Raw genomic sequence first — 12,953 nt, forward strand, 5'->3', positions numbered from 1 at the left:
CAGTAACTTGCCATAATTAAGGTTTATTTCTTACTCACATCACTGGTCATTAGTAAAATAATGCCTCGTTGGAGTAGGAGTTTTCTGGTTAGGGCTGCTTCTTGCAGGTATCATGGATCCAGGCTCCTTGTACCTATGGTTCCACACGTCTTAAGGGCTCAGTTCTCTAAATCTGTCTAGCAGAGAAGTGAAATTCAGACTGTGGTGAAAATACACATGTTCTCAATTACTTTTGCCCGGTGGTGATACACATCAATTTCATTTTCATTCCCTTGCTGAGAACAATCACATCTGATGGGTAAGAGGCCTGGGCAAGAAGATCTCACAGTGCGTCAAGATGAAATAAATGTTGGGAAATAACTAGCCAGTTTATGCTACAAGATACATGTCTTTATAATTGCATGTATGATTTGTGATTTCCTTTTACATCAAGAAGAAGTCAGAAAGGATTATGTATGAAATTGAATGGGAGAAAATTGTGATGTGCCAAGTAGAACAGATTAGGTAAATACATCTTTAATATCACTATTATTTCTTCTTCAAATGTTCGATATAAATCCTTAATGTTGGCTATAATTTGATATAATTTACCAGTAAATCAACTGGAATTCAAGTTATTTTTAAGGCATTTATTTACAAATGTAATTTAAAAAGACAGATGTAGAATGATTCAATTCTCAATCTTGTTGGACATAAAATTTTGTAAATAGCAATTAGCTCAAATTAGATTGCTCAGATTTGTATACTTACGGATATTTTGTCGCTTTGATTTCAACTATTAAGAGGTATTAAAATATCTAACTATGATTGTGAATTATTTCTTCCTTTAGTTTGGCCAGGTTTTCCTTGTGTATTTTGCAGTTCTGTGATTAGATACATATATGTGAATGTTTATTACAACTTCCTGATAAATGATTTTTTTCACAATTATGAAATGTTTCTCTCTGTCCCTGCTATTAACTTTTGTTTTCAAGCCTGATCTTAATATAGACATATAAGCTTTCTCATGCTTACTATTAGGATGGTATATTGTTTTACATTCTTTTATTTCAATGAATCTGGGCTTTTATTTTTTATTTATTTATTTTTTTGAGACAGAGTCTCACTCTGTCACCCAGCTGGAGTGCAGTGGTGCAATCTCAGCTCACTGCAACCTCTGCCTCTGGGTTCAAGTAATTCTCCTGCCTCAGCCTCCTGAGTAGCTGGGATTACAGGCGTGCACTATGACGCCTGGATAACTTTTATATTTTTAGTGGAGAGAGGGTTTCACAATGTTGGCCAGGCTGGTCTCAAACTCCTGACCTCAAGTGATACACCCGCCTTGGCCCCCTAAAGTGCTGGGATTACAGGCATGAGCCATCATGGCTGGCTTGTGCTTTTATTTTAAAGTGTATTTTTAAATGCAGAAATAGTTGGGTGTTGTTTTTTTTAATCCAGTACGGCAATAATTTCCTTTTAATTTGAATAGTTAGTCCATTTGGGTTTAGTGCAATTATTCATGTGTTTGGACTTATGCCTATTATTTTGGTACTTGTTTTGTATTTCATCTCTTTTTTTGTGTTATTTTTTATTTTATTCTTGCTTCCTTTTGAATCAGTAAAGTACTTTAACATTAATGTATTGTTTCACTTTATTTCTTTTATTTGTCATGTAGCTATGTCCCTTGTATTATTTTTTATTTGCTTTTCAAGAGATTGCAATAGATATCCTCAAATTGTTAGAATCTATTTAAGTTGTTATTGTGTCCCCATTTCGTGTAAAATGTAACTAAAAGGAACTTTTTTTTTTTTTTTTTTTTTTTTTTGAGATGGAGTCTCACTCTTTCACTCAGGCTGGAGTGCAGTGGCACGATCTCAGCTCACTGCAACTCCCATGTCCCAAGTTCAAACGATTCTCCTATCTGAGCCTCCCAAATAGCTGGGATTACAGACACATGCCACCATGCCTGGCTATTTTTTGTATTTTCAGTAAAGATGGGGTTTTGCCCTGTTGGCAAGGCTAGTTTCGAGCTCCTGACCTCAAGTTATCTGTCTGCCCCAGCCTCCCAAAGTGCTGGGATTACAGGCGTGAGCCACCATGCCCAGCCAACTTAAAGAAATTTAATAAAGTTATTATCCTTCCCTTTTTTTGTCATATGTTTTACTATTACTTCATACCGCCCTCAGCTATCTGAGGTCTTTGATACAGTTTTAATATTTTTATTTATTCTTTAGACTGAATAATGTTTATCAATTTTTCTTCAAGTTCATCAATTGTTTCTTTTGTAGGTGTTTAATGCTATTATTTCAATCCAGGCTACTTTTCATTTCAGATCAGGTACTTTTAAGTTACAGAATTTCCATCCATTTCTTCATAACTTCCCATTTCTCAAGATTTCCCACATTTTCATTCACTTTATCCATTTTCTGCCTTGCAGTCCTTTGATATATTTTTAGCAACTTAAAAAAAACAAATCCCTTGTCCCTGCTAATTCCAACATCTTTTTACCTTGGTGTCTCTTTTGATTTTTTTTTTCTTGATCATGGGCTACATTTTTCTGTTTCTTTACATAGATTGTAAGTTTTTATTGTATATTGGACATCATGGGTGACATTTGCAATATCTGAATTATATTGTTTTTCTGTAAAAGGTATGGTGATTTGTTATGGCAGGCAGTTTAATTATGAGGCATCCTCTTGATTCTATCAGGCTTAATTTTATTTTTTATTAGGACAGATCTGTTTTAGTTTTGTCCTAAGAATTGCCCTTACTCTTTAAGTGTAGTCTTTCAAGGTTTACCAGTGCCTCCCAATTATATATGTCTGTACTGAGAAAGTTCTCATACCTATGTTTGCCTTCCAAACCCACAGCAGCCATTCTCAGTTAGCGCTCATGGAGTCTAGTTGTGCGTATTACAGCCCAGCCTTTATTTAAAGACTCCATGCAACTGTCTGCTATTGCTCCTATGCACAACTTTTTCCCTTTTAGACCCTGAAATCCTCACCTCTTCTCCATGCTTGAAACTTGCACCACCAGTGTAGTGAGACTTATCTCTTTTGGATTCATTCTCTCTCCACTGTGCAGTGAAAAGTGCCCCCAGGCTGGAATCCAGTCCAGAAACAGGTATAAAATGATATGTTTTCCTTTTTCAAAAATCATGGCCTGCATTTTAATTTTTGTTGTCTCAAATTTTTCCAGTTTCATAGCAGTTTGTAGAAGGAGGCATGTCTTTTTCCAGTTCCTCCATTATGGTAAAAATTAGAAATCGCAGTTGAATCAACTCTCGTAATAAATAATTGATAGAAGGTGAAGTCTGTTTTTCTCTTCATGTCTTGTCTTTTTTTACATCATGTAGCTCAGGTATTGTATGAATACAATGTGGAGTCCTGGGTGCTCATTTTTACAGCTAATTACAATGATTATAATTAATATATAAATACTAATCACCCTATCTAATTTTTAAAATTAAAAAAATCAACAGCAATATCAATTCATCTTTAGATGCTGCTGATTCAGTAGGCAATCACAGCAATTGCCTTAATTAGAAAAGTTATTCTTAGAAGAAAAGACAAACAATAAAATGGGGCCTTTTTCAACTTTCTGAAAACCAAGACAGGCCTTTTTTTTCTTTTTTCTAAAAATTACTGTGTCCCTCTGATGAGTACTTCTACGGATATAATACCATGGGAAATAAATGACAAGTGGGTAACGGAGATTTTTCAAATTCACACAGGTTCTCCTACTCTGCCAGCATGAAAATGCTGTTGACAATAATAAAATGTGATTTTGTTTTCATCATATGCTTCCAAAAATCCAGTGTTAATAACAAATAAATTAAACTGAATAGGATTTAATATAGGAAACCCTGAGTTACAGCCAACTGAAAACCAGAGGTCTTACAAACTGTAAGCGCCAGTTCCAATGAAAAAGTATGTAGTATATCCTACTAGTCGTCTTTGGAGTATATATGCAATTAATTAAAATAATTTGACTTCTAAACCTTATACTGAGTGAAAATCAGAATAGAGTACTTTAAAATCAATAGAGTATGTTAAAAACTTTTAGTTAGCTACTAAGATAATGAAATTTCAATTTTGTTAAAAGAAGCATTTAAAACCATTTTTACTATGTTGGGAGTATTATCTATTCTTATTTAATTATTCCGAAGTTATACTGTATATCTTATTGACTCCTATTTTCTTCATTTTAAAACTACATATTAATTTCACTGGTTTATTATTTGGATGCAGACACCACAAAAATTAATTAGAAGATATTTTAATGTTGTAAATGTGATTGATTAATATTCTTACAGTTTATATACTTAGGTATCTTAGAAAGGTACTTCAATCTGACTTTAAATTCTGTAAGAGTGTCTTTTTAAAATCTTCTTTACTACTGCTATTTATCACCACTTATTACACATCACAACAGACACTTATTTCATATAATTTTCATGTTACATGTTTCCTAGTATGTATCAAGAAGAAAGAATGGAAGAGCGCTCAAGCTTTCTCCAATGCTGACATTTTGGAAATGTCATAGTTTATAAGGAAATAATGAAAAACCATATTACATGGCAGAACATTCTGACCTTTTGCTTGGAAATTGATAAGAGTTCTTAGGCAAACTCTGTAAAGAAACTCAGAAGTAAAATTCAGTTACTAATAAGTAATTGAAGATTTCAAAGGTCACAGCACGAGCAACAATTCGGTTTAAACGCTAGGGCATGGAATAAATTTATTTTTCAATTATCAATTTTCCCCTCTAATGTTATTTCAGGGGCAACAGACATGTGAATGTGTGTGTGTGTGTGTGTGTGTGTGTGTGTGTGTGTGTGTGTTTAAGGCAACTTTGGATATTGATTTTTAAAGTATTTTTAAAGGTTAAATTGAGGTATACTTGGCATATAACAGGTCGTACATAATTAAAACAAACAACTTGATAAAATTCGACGTATGTGTATACCTGGGAAACCATCGTCATGATCAAGATAATGAATGTGTACGTCACAGGCAAACTTTCTTGGTGCCTCTTTGTACTCCATTCTTCCCTATCCCAACCCCTAAGCAATAACTGATCTACTTTCTGTCACTGTGGACTATTTCACATTGTCAAGATATTTTTGTAAATTAAATCATACTGTATGTTCTTCTTAATTATCTGGCTTCTCTCAACAAAATTATGTTGAGACTTATTCATGCTGTAATACATATCAAGAGAAGATTACTATTTATTGCTGAGGAATATTTTGTATGTACATAACACAGTTTGCTTTTTCATTCACCTGGTTATGGAAATTTCAGTTGTTTCAAGGTTTTGGCTATGAAAAAGCTGTATAAATGTTTGCATACAAATGAGATGGCTGGATCAGAGTAGGCATATTTTTAACTTTTAATGAAACTGCAAAATGGTTTTCTAAAGCTGTTGTACCACTTTACATTCCTCCCAGCAGTATATGAAAGTTCCAGTTCTTCAACCTCCTTGCCAGGATTTGAAATGTTCAGGTTTAAAAATATTTTTTTTCAACTTTTATTTTAGAATCAGGAAGAACACATGCAGGTGTGTTACAAGGATGCATTGCATGATCCTGAGGTTTGGAGTACAAATGAATCTGTCACACAGGTAGTGAGCATAGTACCCAATAGGTAGTTTTTTTCAACACTTAACCCCCTCTCCCGCTCTCCCCTATGACATTCTCCAATCTCTGTTGTTCTCATTTTTATGACCATGTGTACCCAGTGTGTAGTTCGCCCTTACAAGCGAGAACATGCAGTATTTGATTTTCTGTTCCTACATTAGTTTGCTGAGGATAATGGTTTCCAGCTGCATCCATGTTGCTGCAAAGATCATGATTTCATTCTTTTATATGCCTACATAATATCCAATGGTATATATGTACCACATTTTCTTTATCAGATCTACTCTTGATGGGTACCTGAGTTGATTCCATGTCTTTGTTATTGTGAATAATGCTGCAATGAACATATGAGTAAATGTGTATTTTTGGTTGAAATTTTTTTTCTTTGGATATACATACCCAACAGTGGAATTGCTGAAGTGAATGTTAGTTCAACTCTCAGTTCTTCAAGAAATCTCCAAACTGCTTTCCACAGTGGCTGAATTAATTTACATTGCCACCAGCAGTTCATAAGTGTTCCTTTTCTTCACAGCCTTACCAACATCTGTTATTTTTTTAATAACAGCTCTCTGTATTTTTTAAATAATAGCCATTCTGACTCATATGAGAGGTGTCTCATTGTGATTTTGATTTGCATTTCTCTGATGATTAGTGATGAAGAGCATTGTTGCATGTTTGTTGGATGCTTGTATGTCTTCTTGTGAGAAGTGTCTGTTCATGTTCTTTGCCCACTTTGTTTTTTCCTTGTTGATTTAAGTTCGTTACATAATCTGGATAATAAGCCTTTGTTGGATGCATAGTTAGTGAATATTTTCTCCCACTCAATAGGTTGTCTGTTTGCTTATTTGATAGTTTCTCTTGCTATGAAGAAGTTCTTTAGTTTAATTGGAGCCTATTGTTACATGAAAGGGGTTCTGATGCGGACCCCGAGAGAGGGTTCTTGGATGTTACACAAGAAAAACTCAGGGCGAACCTGTAGAGTAAAGTGAAAGCAAGTTTATTAAGAAAGTAAAGGAATAAAAGAATGGCTACTCCATAGACAGCGCAGCCCCAAGGGCTGCTAGTTGTTCATTTCTATGGTTATTTCTTGATAATATCCTAAATGAGGGGTGGATTATTCATGCTTCCCCCTTCTAGACCATATAGGGTAACTTCTTGATGTTGCCATGGCATTTGTAAACTGTCATGGTGTTGGTGGGAGTGTAGCAGTGAAGATGACCTGAGGGTACTCTCATCGCCATCTTGGTTTTGGTGGGTTTTAGCCAGTTTCTTTATTGCTACCTGTTTTATCAGTAAGGTCTTTATGATCTGTATCTTGTGCTGACCTCCTATCTCATCCTGTGACTTAGAATGCCTTAACCATCTGGGAATGCAACCCAGTAGGTCTCAGCCTTATTTTACCTAGTGCCATTCAAGATGGAGTTGCTCTGGTTCACATGTCTCTGACATTATGAGTCATTTTTGTTTGTTTGTTTGTTTGTTTGGAATAGTCAGTCTTTTAATTCCAAACACCGTAGCCTGTGACACAGCTCAGGAGGTCCTGAGAACATAGGCCTAAGGTGGTTGGGTTCCAACATAATTTTGTACATTTTCAGGAGACAGAAGTTATAGGCAAGGACATAAATCAATACATGTTAGTTATACATTGGTTCAGCCCAGAAAGGCGGGATGTCATAGGCAGATTGAACAATTTCCTGACTGGCAATTGGTGAAAGAGTTAAGCTCTGCCTGAAGAGTTGAAGTGTCTGTGAGCAGCCCGGTCCCCTAGCTGCACGGCCAGGCCAAAAACCTGTGTCTGCATACTCCATTCATCCATTGCTCAGCCAGGGTCTGAGGGTCAGACCCAGCAGGTCAGCTGTGTCTAAACTCCAAAGGGAGGAGGGTACAATGAGTCATGTCTAACCTTCCTCACTTTCTGTAAGGGCCTGAACTAATTTTTCAAAAGTTTTTGGAATCCTCTTGGCTGAGAGGGGTATCCATTCAGTCAGTTGGGGGGCTTAGAGATTTATTTTTGGTTTACAGTATTGTATTCCAGCAATCTTTGCCTAGTCTAGAAATTTTAAAGCTTTACATTTCACATGTAGTCATGTCATCATTTGAGTTAATTATTGTATATGACATGAGGTTTGGATCAAAGTTAATTTAAATTTTTTTTATTTTGTATAAGTTATTTCAATAGTTCTTTCACAGTTGTTGAAGACTACCTTTTCCCAACTAAATTGCCTTTGTAGAAAATCTGTTGTCCATGTATATGTGGCTCTCTAATCTCTTCCATTCATCTATGTATCTGTCTTTATGTCAATACCACACTGTATGATTACTGTGACTTTATGCATCTTTTGTACTTGGTCATTAGCTACCTATATCCAGATGGTCCCCAACTTATGGTGGCTTGACCTGTGACTTTTCAACTTAACTATGGGTTCATCGAGGTATTAAATGCATTTCAACCTACAGTATGGGGTTTTATCTTGGGTTTATCAGGACATATCCTCATTATAAGTCAGGGAGCCCCTGTATTTGTAATTGTTATATCTTTTTGATACACTGACCCTTTATCATTATAAAATATTCTTTAACTCTGGTAATATTTTTTGCTTTAAAATCCATTGTCTTTGTTTTAAAATGTATTAGTACAGCCACTCCAACTTTCTCTTGATCACAGACACTTGGGATTTAGCCTCAGCAGCCAGAAGCTGGGAGTAGGATAAAAAAATGCTAAAGTCTTTATCCTCTGGAGAAGGAAATTCTCCAACTGGGGGCTAGGGTGGGGAGTGGGAGGATGGGGGAGCCCTGTGTTTTTGGCTACTGCAGTCTGGAGAGGAGTCTGCTTCACTGAGCTGGAGAGGAGGGAGGGACTGGTATAGGTTCAAGTTCTGTATTATCACCCTTCTTAACCACTTTTTGTAGATTTTCTTGAATAGGTGTTTCTTCTTTTACTTGGTGCTCTTAGGATCAATTCCAGAAGGTTTAAATGGTTGGATTAGTTTTTGAAAAATAATGTCTCCCAATTTCCCTGGGAATTGTGTCAGTGGAGCTTTTCATGTTGTCATACCTAAAGTCAATCTCTGGAAATTCTAATTTATACATAAAATTTTGCTTTTTAAAAAGTATGAAGTAAAGATGACGATATGTTCACATGTATTACAGCTTGGTACTTACATGGGTTTCAGTTATATTATTTTCTCTGATGTTTTTATGTCTGTAATATTTTATAGTTTTAAAAAAGAAGAGAAAATTGCTAAGAGGGTGTATATCACTGAAATTATCGTGGCACTGGCTGAACTGTTTTGCATCTTTATTCCATGTGTAAGATAGATAGGTCAAACATAATCTGGCAGTATTGCTCAGATTGTGATTAATCACAATTAAGATTTATTTACATATAACTTATCACTATTACTGCCCACTTCAGACCTCCATCGCTCATTCTGGGTCCCCATTGTCTACACAATCCAGTCCACATTTATGAGCAGATAATTTACATTTTTTATTATCAGGACAAAGTCTGCTTCTCCAGCCTTATCATCCACTTCTCTATTTGTATGGCTTTTAGCCATTATGGAATATTTAATATTACTCGTGTATACTACACTTTCATTTAAATCTGTTTTTTGTATTTTCTTTGAACTGAAATTAGCATTCTCCATACTCCATCTGAAGAAATGGTAGTCATTGTCTAGGATGAGCTCATATATTATTTTCTTTATGAATACAATTAGTAGGTAAAAATTACTAAGCTTCTGTATGTGTCAAGCGAACTGCATACAATTCCAAATTTAATTTACTATCTTTGGAAAGAAGGTATTTTTACCCTCATAAGTGCATAAAGTACATTAGAATGAGTGAATTAAATCCCAGATTGCTATGTCATAGCCAATATATCAGTATTTCTGACACCGTAGTCTAGTATCTTTTCTCTAGAACATTCAGGTTTCAACCAAGTTTTCTTCAATATTTTCCTCCTCAACTCTCTCACCTCACTTTCCACACCCAGTGTACTTACTTGCTCCTTCCTCTCTGTTAACTGAGAATGTTCTTCATAATGCTGAGTCATAGTTCATAATGCTGACTTCATACTCTGATCACTTTGATATTTGATATTTGCAAGAGGGTGTAATTCATTTAATAAATTATGAAATTATTGAGGCTTTTTATTGTTTTTGTTATATTCAGTAACAAGAATCATGAGAAAAACAGAAAAATTATCAGAAAATCTTTGTCGAGTCTTCAGATTTTATGGTTCTTGTTTTAACAGATAAGTAATTATGAAGATTTGGGACTTATTTTTACAATGTGACAGTATTTATCTTTTTACTTAATTAAATTTAAAATTTATTCCACAGAGGCCAATAAAATATTATTAAAAAGAGGTATATATGTATGTATATAGTATCCAGTAAAAATTGTGCGTTAAATTTTACCTGTAGCTTTAAAAATTAGGCTTAAAATTTTATGGAAAGAAATCAAATTCACATGTATACATACGAGTAATACAAAACAGTTAAAATAATTTATTTGAATTATATTGCAGTGTAAACATATTTTACTTGATTCTTCATGTATTAGCTCTGACAGATAGGAAATTTATTTCAAACCCTTGAGTTCAATTTTTCAGTCTTTTGCTTTCTCCCTAATCTTTAATAAAATAATATTTTTAAAAGTCATACTAGCAAAACATGAAGTAATAGATATCATAAACCATTTATTTAAAAGGACACTTTGCTAATAATTATCCTGATGCCATTTGAAATGGCATCTTCATGTATTCTGTATCTTGCTGCAATTGATCTAGCATTAATCAATTATAATGCCCAGGAAAACTGATGTTCATTCATTTTGGTCAAGGATAAAATGTGAAACGGTGTCAAGTCACTAGAGGATTCTTTTTTTATAAATATCCTATTCTTAAATTTTACTATGCATATCTACTTCCATTTAGGCATCCTGAATATTAATAAATCTCAATGTATAAAGTGTGCACAACAGGGATTTTTAGCACATACAATGGAGTCAGAAATTTATAGTTTCTTTTTTGGTTAAATCTCTTGTCTTCCAAATTTCTTTTTTCTTCTGCTTTCTTCTTTTCTTCCTATTTTTAGCACAAAGTTGAAATTGCTGGCATATTTCAAGCAACATTATAATCTGCAGAGAAAGGGAAACAAGGGCTGTATGCTTTTTTAAGAAAAATGTAGTCTTAGATAGACCAGTATTGCCAGTAGATTATATTACATATAATGACAATGACAGTTATTTGATAACTGTGTGTGATGTGTGCATGAATGCACAATTGTGTATGTATCAAAGTAGTAATTTGAAATAAGATGGAGCAAAGAGTTCTGTTATCATTTAATCATATGCTACATTAAATAGCTATATAAAATATTTTAAACTAAGACAAATTATGTTTATTTAAATTACAACAATTTAGAACAATGCAGTTATTTTCACTTGTTTTCTTCATCATTTTCTCTTGTAATTTTCATACAGATTTCAAATATCATTTAAAAAGTGATATATCTAAATAATATAAACACAAAACTTTACTGTTTTATGCAGTATATCAACTGTACTCATGTCTTTTGTTTTCGAAAGTAAAACACATTTACATGTATTCCACTTGCCTTTAAAATTGATAAAAATAAAGATTGAAATGAAATTATCATCATCCTGTTGACAAAATGAAAACTCTCATTTTTAGTAGATAAAGTAATAGGACCTAATCATAAGAATAACAAATGAATATAACACTCTCACATCAGTGAATAACCAGTGAAAATTGACCCCAGTGCAAAATACTACGTGAGTTTCTTTGGATGCCACTTCTTTCCTTCCTGTGGGGGGCGATTTCAAGCAAGGATAAAGTCATGAGCTATGTTAGATGAGGGAGTAGAAATTAGTGGAAGTGATTTTTGTCCCAAAATACTTGGAGTTTTATCAAGTAGCCCTAGCTTACCTATTGCTTTTTGGTTATTTCCTTGGCTAAGCAATGCATACTTACACAACAGCATGAGAATAGCTCTCATAGGACCACGTGTGAAAAGCATTGACTGCTTCCGCTTAGTTTTGCTGCTTTTTGTCATATATTATTTCATCTGATGCTCACAAAACTGCAGGACAAGTTTTATTCTTTCTATTTAGCAAATAAGAAACAGGCTCTCAGAAGGTGTCATATGTAAGAATCAAATAGCTAATGATTGTTTTGTTAGGACTAAACCAAAATCTTATTATCTCCCATCTAATTCTCTTTTCACCATATTGCATCTATTGTGGCAAACTTAGTAAGCACTTCAAGGATGGCAGGTAATTTAAAAGCTTCTTTATCCCCCAAACAACCCTGAATTTTAGTGTTAGAATGTCTATTCTTCAGATGCAAAACTGTAGCTGAGATAAAATAAATGATTTGCTCAAGAAGTTAGTCGTGTTCAAAAATTGTGCATGTGTCTCAGGTTGCAAAGTCTCTATCATACATTTTTTCTGTCGCAACCATTCACTGGAAAAGTGGAAGTTTATAAAACTGAAAATTGTATAGCCCTATAAACAAGTCTTGAATTCTTTAATTAAACCTGGGCTGTGAACAGTGGCAATCACACACATGGGAGTGTGGCAAAAATTTATAGGAATATATAAAATATTAATGCAATAATTAGTAATTTGAATTTAACAAGTTGAAACTTTGTTTATTATTTCATGTGCATCATAAAATATTTATTAAAGCATGAAGTAATCAATATTTAATAGGTAGCCAGATTTATCTTTCCAAGCATTACTCAATAATTTTTTCAATAAAATGAATATTTAAAAAATATTAAGCTCTGTCCAGGTGCAGTAGCTCATGCCTTTAATCTGAGCACTTTGAGAGGTCAAGACAGGAGGGTCACTTGGGTCCAGGCGTTCAAGACAAGCCCAGGCATATGGCGAAACTGTGTCTCCATTAAAAATACAAAAATTAGCCAAAAGACAAAAAGTAGCCGGGCGTGGTGTGACCCTGTAGTCACAGCTACTTGGGGGTGTTAAGCAGGAGAATAGTGAACCCAGGAGGCAGAGGATGCAGTGAGCTGAAAGTGTGCCACTGCACTCCAGCCTATTTTGAGTTATTAAATTAATTACATTAATGTTTTAAAAAACAAATATATAAAAAATAAACAAATATATGCCACATATATAGTTAATATTACATACTAATTATATATGTGATATATATTTATTTGTGTGTGTGTGTGTATATATATATATATATATATATATATATATATATATATATATAAAAGACTAAAATCCTCTTTGGCCACTTTTTGGAGCTATTGTTTACTATTAAGACTGCAGAGCCATA

General features: G+C 34.0%; 1 long non-coding RNA gene across 1 annotated transcript in view; it reads left to right on the top strand.

Annotated features, from left to right (window-relative positions):
• Window positions 1-291: 291 nt before the first annotated feature.
• LOC129023119 (uncharacterized) overlaps window positions 292-12,953 on the top strand; it is a 42,339-nt gene continuing 29,677 nt past the window's right edge. Inside the window, exon 1 of the long non-coding RNA XR_008496691.1 lies at window positions 292-504. This is a non-coding gene — a long non-coding RNA (uncharacterized LOC129023119). The remainder of the gene's footprint in view (window positions 505-12,953) is intronic.

Source organism: Pongo pygmaeus, chromosome 1 (assembly GCF_028885625.2).
Source record: "Pongo pygmaeus isolate AG05252 chromosome 1, NHGRI_mPonPyg2-v2.0_pri, whole genome shotgun sequence".
Lineage (NCBI taxonomy): Eukaryota > Metazoa > Chordata > Mammalia > Primates > Hominidae > Pongo > Pongo pygmaeus.